Source organism: Bufo bufo, chromosome 5 (assembly GCF_905171765.1).
Source record: "Bufo bufo chromosome 5, aBufBuf1.1, whole genome shotgun sequence".
NCBI lineage: Eukaryota > Metazoa > Chordata > Amphibia > Anura > Bufonidae > Bufo > Bufo bufo.
Genome location: NC_053393.1, coordinates 509,374,936 through 509,384,978, shown reverse-complemented (window position 1 = coordinate 509,384,978; position 10,043 = coordinate 509,374,936).

The window sequence follows — 10,043 nt, the reverse complement described above, 5'->3', positions numbered from 1 at the left end:
TCGTTTAGGGGAGGGGGGGGATCTGTGGATGGCACCGTTTAGGGGAGGGGGGGATCTGGGGATGGCACCGTTTAGGGGAGGGGGGGATCTGGGGATGGCACCGTTTAGGGGAGGGGGGGATCTGGGGATGTCACCATTTAGGGGAGGGGGATCAGCTCCCTGCTGCTGTGTGCACAAAGCACAGGGCAGCAGGGAGAGTGTAAAGTCCTATTCACCCTAATAGAGCTCTGTTAGGGTGAATATGACAAGGGTTCTACGTTCTAGCCCTTAAGGAGACTAATAGTTATTAAATAAAAAGTAAAAAAAAGTTTAAACACGCCCCCCCAAATATAGAAAACAATATATCGCAATATATATCGCATATCGCACATGCTTAAAATTATATCGCAATATAGATTTTAGGCCATATCGCCCACCCCTAGGGGACAGGTTATGGACGGCCTTGTATGTATTTGTTAGTATTTTGAACTGAATTCGCTGGGCAATGGGAAGCCAGTGAAGGGATTGGCAGAGAGGAGAGGCAGAGGAGTAACAGGGTGAGAGGTGGATTAGTCGGGCCGCAGAGTTGAGGATAGATTGGAGGGGTGCAAGAGTGCTAGATGGAAGGCCACAGAGGAGAATGTTGCGGGAGACGATGAGGGCACGTACAAGCATTTTCGCAGACTCAAAGTTGAGGAAAGCGCGGATGCAGGAGATGATTTTTAGTTGGAGGTGGCAGGTAGTGGAAAGGGCTTGGATGTGCGGTCGGAAAGAGAGGGCAGAATCCAAGGTCACTCCAAGGCAGCGGACTTGGTTGACCAGGGATAGGGTGCAGCCATTGATCGTGATAGATAGGTCTGTTGGGGAAGGTTGAGCAAGATGGGGGAAAGATGATAAATTCTGTTTTATCCATGTTAAGTTTTATAAAGTGAGAGGAGAAGAAGGAGGATATGGAAGATAGATAGATATGAGATAGATACTGTAGATTGATAGATAAGTTCACTTCAGTGGGAGCAGTACTTCAGTATACAGCTCTCTCCACTACACAATGGACGGAACAGTGTAGTTGCGGCACCAACATCTCATGCCAAAGCTACTGCGGAACATCTGATCAGTGGGGGTTTAGTGTATTGGACCCCTGCCAATCAGATAATGGAGCTAGGCCTGTGATGGCTAACCTCCGGCACTCCAGCGGTGGTAAAACTATGACTCCCAAGATGTACACTCGCTTGGCTGTTCTCAGAACTCCATAGAAATGAATGGAGCATGCTGGGAGTCGTAGTTTTGCCACAGCTGGAGTGCCGGAGGTTAGCCAGCACTCAGATAGGCCATCACTTGTAAAATCCCAGACAAACCCTTTCATTGAGGATGGGGGAAACGACAGGGATATTAACGCATTGACACCTTCCTTCGGTTCCTGCAGTGAAATGACAGAGAAATGTTGGGGGTGGGGAACATCGCCCACAATTCTTTTAAAAGAGTTATCCACAGCATGGGTGATAAATATTGGGGGAGCCAGACCTTTGGAAGCCCCAGCTGTCCCAGAAATGAGGGGTCCCTGAGTCACCTCTCTGAATGGAGCTGCCCAACACTCCACTTAATAATATGATCATTTCTATTCACTTCTACAGGGTTGACATAGAGGGCGCTCCATCAGCCCCAGAGAATCGACATCCATACTACCGCTCCATTCAGAGAGGGGAATATGGGATGATATACATGGGGCTCAAGTAACAGCACCCTGATATGTTAGATAGCTGTCGGCCAAGCATTCATGTGTTTTCAGCCAGGAAAGGGGATTAAGCTGATCAGATTCTCACAAGTTTCCTTTTTTTTTTGGACGGTTTGATGGGAGTTTTAAAAAAAAGTGGTTTAGCTATCTATAATCATGTACAACCCCTTAAAGGGGGACTCCAATTTTTTCATGACTTGCCGTCTGGATAGGTCATCAAAATCAGATTGGTGGGGGGTCCAACACTTTACACCCCCACAGATTAACTGTTTCGGGCAGTTTCAGCGACTAAACAGCGGACGGAAGCAGAAGGGTCAATCTACTGTGTAGTGGCCGTGTCGGGGTAATGCAGATCGACCTCCATTCAAGTGATAGGAATTAGATATCAGAAAGCTGGAATGCCCCTTTAACGACAAATCTCAACTCAATAAAAGCTAGTGATGTGTTTGTTTCACACGATTTCTTTGCTATAGCATCTTGCTTTACTAATGAAGAAACATATTTGTATGACCTGTCCCCAATCGGGGATATTTGGGGGATATGAAGGTTCCTGCTTACTCCACTGAATTACTGTAGGTGGGTGCTCTTCTTATAAGGGTGCAATTTGCGGTCCGTGCGGCTGCCGCGACAGATCCAGACCCATTCAACTAAAATAGGTCCGTGATCCGTCCACACTGCAAAAAAATTGAGCAAGTGAATGGGTCCGCAACCGTGATGCGGTGAGCACAAGGCTGATGCCCATATATTGCGGACCTGCTGTTTGCCGGATGCAATACGAGCGCGGCCGAGCAACGGCCATGTGCATGAGGCCTAACACTGTGAGCACTACACATAATTCCTATTCATATCTATATACACATATGTTAAACCTCTTTTCAGGAAAAAAAAAAATTAAAACTGATATAGAAAAACCTGTTCTTGGATCAGAAACTGTAACATGAAAACCAGGACTGAGCAGCTGCAGGAGCAGACCAGACAAGACGGTGCTGCCGGCCGACAATTCATCACAAGTTCATGTGCCGCTGAATCCGAAATTCTGCATTAACATATCAATGCCTGGCAGCCTCCTGAAAGACAGAGCGGATTAACAGAGCGCCGCATACAAGACCCTCCAGCACTGAGGGGGGGGGGGGGGGGGGCAGGAGAACAATAGCTTCCCAAAAAAATCTGCTCTGACACTGAATAGAGTCAGCACGGCTGGGGGAGCGTACAGCACAAGCACAGCTGCCAACTCTCCAGTTACTCATCTGGCATATAGGACATTGGACATGACCAGGGTTCAAGGCAGGGTTCAGAACTGTGCATTAAAGGGGTTGTCCCACGAAAAATACTCTACAGTTTTCAAACCAGCACCTGCATCTGAATCCTTTTCTAATTGCATGCAATTAAAAATCTAGCATAGCCACTGAGTTATTCAATAAAATATATCTGTATAGCGCCACCTGATGTTTTTTTTTTCTTATTTCTTTGTCCTGCTTACTGAGAAGGCCGCACATGCTCAGTTTCATCCTTCAACTGCCTCCTGAGCTGTGATAGGGAGAGCATGGACACGCCCCCTGAGCTGTGATAGGGAGAGCATGGACACGCCCCCTGAGCTGCAGCAGATAAGACACTCCCCCTGAGCTGTCAGCTTGATATAAATCTAGCAGAGTAATGAATGTGGAGATCTCTGGTTCCATGTGAGGTGCAGGGCTGGTTCTAGCTTTGTTAGAAAGAGATTGCCATGTACTATATGATGGATGATTTTTATTTTTTACGTTAACCCTTTAAGGTTGTTTTACCATATATTATGCCGATTCATACAAATGAACCCCACCCTATATCTACAGTATATGTTAAACTATATTTTATGATATAGCGCTGCCTTATTCCACAGCACAGTACATAGATTATATTCACTCAAACCTACCCCTCCCCACAATACTAATTATTCCGGATATATTTAGACTCTAGAGCTAATTTTATGCAAAGCCAACTGACCTAGAGCTTTGTCTTTGGAGTATAGGAGGAAACTCATCTATGGTGGGCTGTGTCAGACTGAGGTTCCTTGGTCCCACCAGAGGAAATTATTCTCGGGGCCCGATCCCTATATCAGTAATAATGTCTAATAGGTTTTTAATCAAAAAAATAGACCCTGGTTACAAGTGATTGGCTCCAAAAGTAGCGACATGTTTTTTTCTTCTTGGATCTTTGTGGCCCACTATGGTATCAGAGCTTGGGCTCACAGGAGAATCATCTGGTATTCTGGCGGGCTAGTCTGACCCAGAAGGGATGAATAAAAAACCTCTATGTTAATACAGTACTATGAAAAGGATTGTCCATTCACCAAAAATAGCATATCTAATGGTATAAAATAATAAGAGAAGTCATATTCACCTTACTGATCCTCCAGTGCTCCTGTTCCAATGCCTCCCCAGTCTCTGTTCTTCCTGGCCCCGCAATGACGTGTCCATGCAGACATGTGTGTCTTCAATGGTTGACATACGACTAGGCCAATGATTGGCTCCAATAGTCACATGTCCAACTTGACACATCATCATTGGACGAGGAAGGAAAGAGACAGGCGGGGAAGCGTCGGAATGGGAGAGGCAGGGAATCGGTAAGGTGAGTATTACTCTTTTTATTATTTATATCCTTGTGTGTTGTTTTTTTGTTTAGGCCTTTTGACAACCATTTAAGGGGGTTTTCCAGGATTACTATGATTTTTAAACAGATATGCTCATGTAGTTGCTTACCTCATGTACATCTTCCTCATGATTTTTTTTTTCAATATGGACTCTCCTGACCAGTTTTCATCATGTAAACCAATCCCTCTGGTCTGTTTACATCCTGGATATAGCACTTCCTGTTCCTGTATCCAACCAAACCCATGATGCACTTCTCCTTCCTCTGCCACACCTCCAGCACCGCCCCTAACAATTCTGCTAGGTTATAGCTCCTCCCACCCCTGGACACTCCCCTATTACTGCCCCGCCCATGGACGTAACATCGCAGGAAATAAGAAAGAGGATAGCTGGTATGCAACGGATATGTCTTAGTTAAAGGGGTTGTGCAAGATTTTCATATTCATGGCCCGTCCTCAGGTTAGGTCATCAGTATTGGATAAGTGGGGGTCTCACTCCATGCACCCCCGCCAATCAGCTGTTTGAAGAGACCACGATGCTCCATTGATGTCACATTCATTGGTTACATGGCCTAGGTGCATCTCAGTCTCATACAAGTGAATAAGCTTGGGCTGCAATACCAAGCACAGCCACTATCCAATGGACGGCATTGTGCTTGGTAAGCTGCGATGAGGCTGCCTCAAAGAGCTGATCGGCAGGCGTGCTGAGAGTCAGACCTCCACCAATCAGATATTAATGACTAGTACATCCCCTTTCATTTCAACTCTATGAACTTCAATGTGAATAAGAAACAGAAATCAGTCTAAACAATGATGAAGCCAACAACTATAGCACTGAAACTAAACACCGAGATATGGGTGAAGGGTTAGTTTACTCACATGTAGTTTAACAAGCCAGAAACCATGAGATAAAGTGAAATCAACGTAATTTCTTTTACGTAATGCAATATATGGTACTTCCCTAGAATACAAGCCTTGTCTATGTAAAGCTGGCTGTCCAACAACTCTCTACGTGTCCACTTTCCGTATCTGTTTTGTGGTCCACAAATCGAAGATCTGCAAAATATGGACGTTGTCCATATGCCATATGCATTTGTTTTGCGGACCCATTGACTTCAATGGGTTTGCGGTTTGCATTTTGCAGACATATACTATCTTTTTGCAGAAAAGACGAACAGATGTGCAAACTACACGGATCATACTTGGCCGCAAAATGAGGACCATGGACCCATTGAAGTCAATGGGTCCGCAGAACAAATGTGGACCACACACGGACCACAACCGTATTTTGCAGATCTGCAGACTGCAAAATGGATACGGTTCTCTGCATGAGAAGTAGACAGGTAGAGAGCAACAACGGTTGCAATGGACAATAAGAACTTCACTTTTTGCCAGGTCATGATAGAAGAGCAAGGGGCCCAAAAAACTGTTCTGCACGGGGGCCCTCTGCTACGGACTGCAAAATACATATGGTCGTGGCACAATTTTCCTCTAGAACTCCCTATTCCTTTCAGCTGAATGGGTTAAAATAGGGCTTGTTGCAGACCCGTAAAAATGAATGGGGCCACGTGAAATTGGCAAAAAACGGTTGTGGGCACGGGCGCTTATTGTATGGTGACACTAAAAATGCTTACTTCTCCATAGTATGTAACCATAGGTACTTCGCCGGTCACTGTACAGGGTCCATGCCCTCTACATGACACCCAAGACTGGAGGATGTGATGTAAGTAAACCTTTTGGAGTTTCTTCATGCATTATGCTACTTGCTAATGTTAGTTTTATTATGTGTTTTTTATACTAAGAAACGAGCTTGGTTTGCCTTTAAGCATTTGACATTTACTATGAGGCTGGAATGTTAGTTATATAACCGCCTCCCAGGCAGAGAAATGTGGAGCTGAAATTCTTATTTCTAAACTTTCTAAGTAGTTTCCTCAGTGAACCTGGAGCGGGACGGTCAATTAATAACTAGCGAGAAGCTTCTAATGGACGTCAGGTGGTCTGCTAATGCTGGAACTGTAAAGGCGTTTTAATAACTGGCAAAGTGTGTTCAATTTGTTAAAAGAAAAAAGAAATATTCATGGGAGATATCTGACTTTGCCCGCTATTTATGTCCTATTCCTTATAGTGCCACCGTATTCCACAGAAGTGAACATGCAGGACCCCAGACCTGGGGATATCTGTAATTGTTGCAAATAGTTATGTATTATATTATTATGTATTGTTCATGTTTTGGCCGTAAGTTCCAGAAAGCCTATGGTTGGCAGGACCAGACCTAACCACCCTGTTCCTTTCCTCTTGGTGGCAGTGGGCAGGTCCTGCTTCCTGCCAGGAGGGGGAATTCCTGTCCAGAGACAGAGAGGAGAGGAAGCACACTGCAGAGCTCCTGTGAAGACACAGAGAGGAGAGGAAGCACACTGCAGAGCTCCTGCTCCTGTGAAGACACAGAGAGGAGAGGAAGCACACTGCAGAGCTCCTGTGAAGACACAGAGAGGAGAGGAAGCACACTGCAGAGCTCCTGCTCCTGTGCAGACACAGAGAGGAGAGGAAGCACACTGCAGAGCTCCTGTGAAGACACAGAGAGGAGAGGAAGCACACTACAGAGCTCCTGCTCCTGTGAAGACACAGAGAGGAGAGGAAGCACACTGCAGAGCTCCTGTGAAGACACAGAGAGGAGAGGAAGCACACTGCAGAGCTCCTGCTCCTGTGCAGACACAGAGAGGAGAGGAAGCACACTGCAGAGCTCCTGTGAAGACACAGAGATGAGAGGAAGCACACTACAGAGCTCCTGCTCCTGTGAAGACACAGAGAGGAGAGGAAGCACACTGCAGAGCTCCTGCTTCTGTAAAGGATTCTCCAGAGAAAACAACTAATGTCATCCTCAAGCAAATACTTGAGAGAAATCAGACAGCAGAGTGAACAGCTGAACATTTGCAGAGACTGATTTGAGGTGAGGGACAACCACTAGGCCAGTTACAAGTCAAGTCTAGAGCTGATGGCGGACACCTACACCCACAAGTGTTAAATTGCTAGTGCCAGAAATTGCACTTCTGTTGAATGTACCAAAAGCTATATGCTGCACTAAGTAAAAGAGACTGCTATATGTTCACTTCTGGCCTCATTGTTCTAAACTATATTCACTACTTCACCAATCTCCATAGAGCAACAGCCTGAGACAGTACACAGTGACACAACACTTCATCAGGGCCACTACCTCCGGGTATTCAGGGGCTCGCTACATACACAGTCTGTAACCACATCTGTTCCTCTTCCCTACCTAGAGGAAACCCACACAAAAATGGCACATACAAACTCCATTTACAGTACCAGGCAATAGTTTTAGGAAGGTGTGGAAAAAAAATATGAAGAGTAAGAATGCTTTCAAACATAGAACTGTAGCTCTAAGGCTAGAACTCAGCCCGCTTTCCCTACCTACTTGCAGTACAACCTAGATAGCTTGACCGCAACTGGTTGACGGTCCCTACGCTATTTAAGTGCAGAGACAAACAACAAAGACAGACAAAGACAATACCAGAGTTATACGTAAATGGTTCAGTACCAGACAAACAATGCAGTTATAAACGAGAGACAAAGAGTGGTCAGAAGACAACCTGACATCAGAACCAGACGGACAAAGCAGTACTAAATGAGAGGCAGAGAGTGGTCAGAAGACAACCCGAGGTCAGAGGAACAAGCAATACAATAAGCACAGGAACAAGGAACCAGGAACACAGCTAGTGAGTCAGAGACTATCACTGGCACTGGTGTATGGACAGAAAAGGGTTTAAATAGAGCATCGAGTCTCAGGATCAGAACCTGATCCTGGGAATGAACAAGAGAGAAATCTAAATCCAATCAATATTTGGTGTGACCATCCTTTACCCTCAAAACAGCATCAGTTCTTCTAGGTAACGTTACACATACTTTATGAAGGAACTCGGCAGGGAAGTTGTTCCAAACATCTTGGAGAACTAACCACAGATCTTCTGTGGATGTAGGCTTGCTCAAATCCTTCTGTCTCTTCATGTAATCCCAGACAGACTGGATGGTGTTGAGATCAGTGCTTTGTAAGGGTCATTTCATCACTTCCAGGACTCCTTGCTCTTACGCTGATGATAGTTCTTAATGATTTTGGTAGTATGTTTGGGGTCCCTCTACTGCTGCAGAATACATTTACAGCCAATCAGATGTCCCCCTGTTTGTATTGCATGATGGATAAGTATCTCAGCATTGAAGACACTAATTAATCCTGACCAAATTCCCAACTCCATTTCCTGAAAACTTAAAGGGGTTCTCTCACTTCATTAAATGGCACTTATTATGTAGAGAAGGTTAATACAAGGCACTTACTAATGTATTGTGTTTGTCCATATTGCCTCCTTTGCTGGCTTGATTCATTTTTCCATCGCATTATATACTGCTCGTTTCCAGGGATTACGGCCACCGCTATAGCACAGATATGAGGTGACGGGGACAGGAGCTGCTATGCATGCGTGCCTATGCGCTCTCCCATGGTCCCGGCCACCAGAGAGGCCAGTACTTTTTTCTGCAATATCGATCACCACTGCTGTATTACATGGTGGTAGTAAACCCTTGAAATGAGCAGTATATAATGTTCTGAAAAAATGAATCAAGCCAGCAAAGGAGGCAATATAGACAATCATAATGCATTAGTAAGTACTTTGTGCAGTACCCCGGACCCGGAGGTATCTGCAATTGTTTAATTTTTTATATGCAATGCTATGTAATGTAATGTGATGCTATGTCATTTATTCCAGTAGGGGAGGTAATGACTGGCAATGGGTGTCCTCCCCTCTTGGTGGGAGTGGGCTGTTCCTACTTCCTCCCAGTCTAGTGAGACAGTGAAAGGAGAGGAGAAGAGAGTCTTTGTTCAGATAGTAGGGGAGTGAGGAAGCACATGCAGAGCTCCCACTTCCAGGAACCATAGCTTATTCTCCAGTGATGGAAACTCACAAATCAGATATTCTTCTCCTGTAAGAAAAAGTTCCTGCCTCAAGATAACACTTGAGATACAAGGCAGCAGAGTGATCAGCGAAATACAGCTTTCCAGACACTGCTCCAAGGTGAGGGATTACAGCTCAGACACCATCAGCTACCTAAACAACCATCAGACCAGACAAACCTTAACCCCTTTGGGACCGAGCTCATTTTCACCTTAAGGACCAGGCCATTCTTTGCAAATCTGACCAGGGTCACTTTATGTGGTGATAACTTTAAAACGCTTTGACTTATCCAGGCCATTCTGAGATAGTTTTTTCGTCACATATTGTACTTCATGACACTGGTAAAATGGATTTAAAAATTGTCATTTTTATTTATAAAAAAATACCAAATTTACAAATAAATTGGAAAAATTTGCAAATTTCCAAGTTTCAATTTCTTTAGGGCTCTTTCACACTTGCGTTCTTGTCTTCCGGCATAGAGTTCCGTCGTCGGGGCTCTATGCCGGAAGAATCCTGATCAGGATTATCCTAATGCATTCTGAATGGAGAGAAATCCGTTCAGGATGCATCAGGATGTCTTCAGTTCCGGAATGGAACGTTTTTTGGCCGGAGAAAATACCGCAGCATGCTGCGTTTTTTGCTCCGGCCAAAAATCCGGAACACTTGCCGCAAGGCCGGATCCGGAATTAATGCCCATTGGAAGGCATTGATCCGGATCCGGCCTTAAGCTAAACGTCGTTTCGGCGCA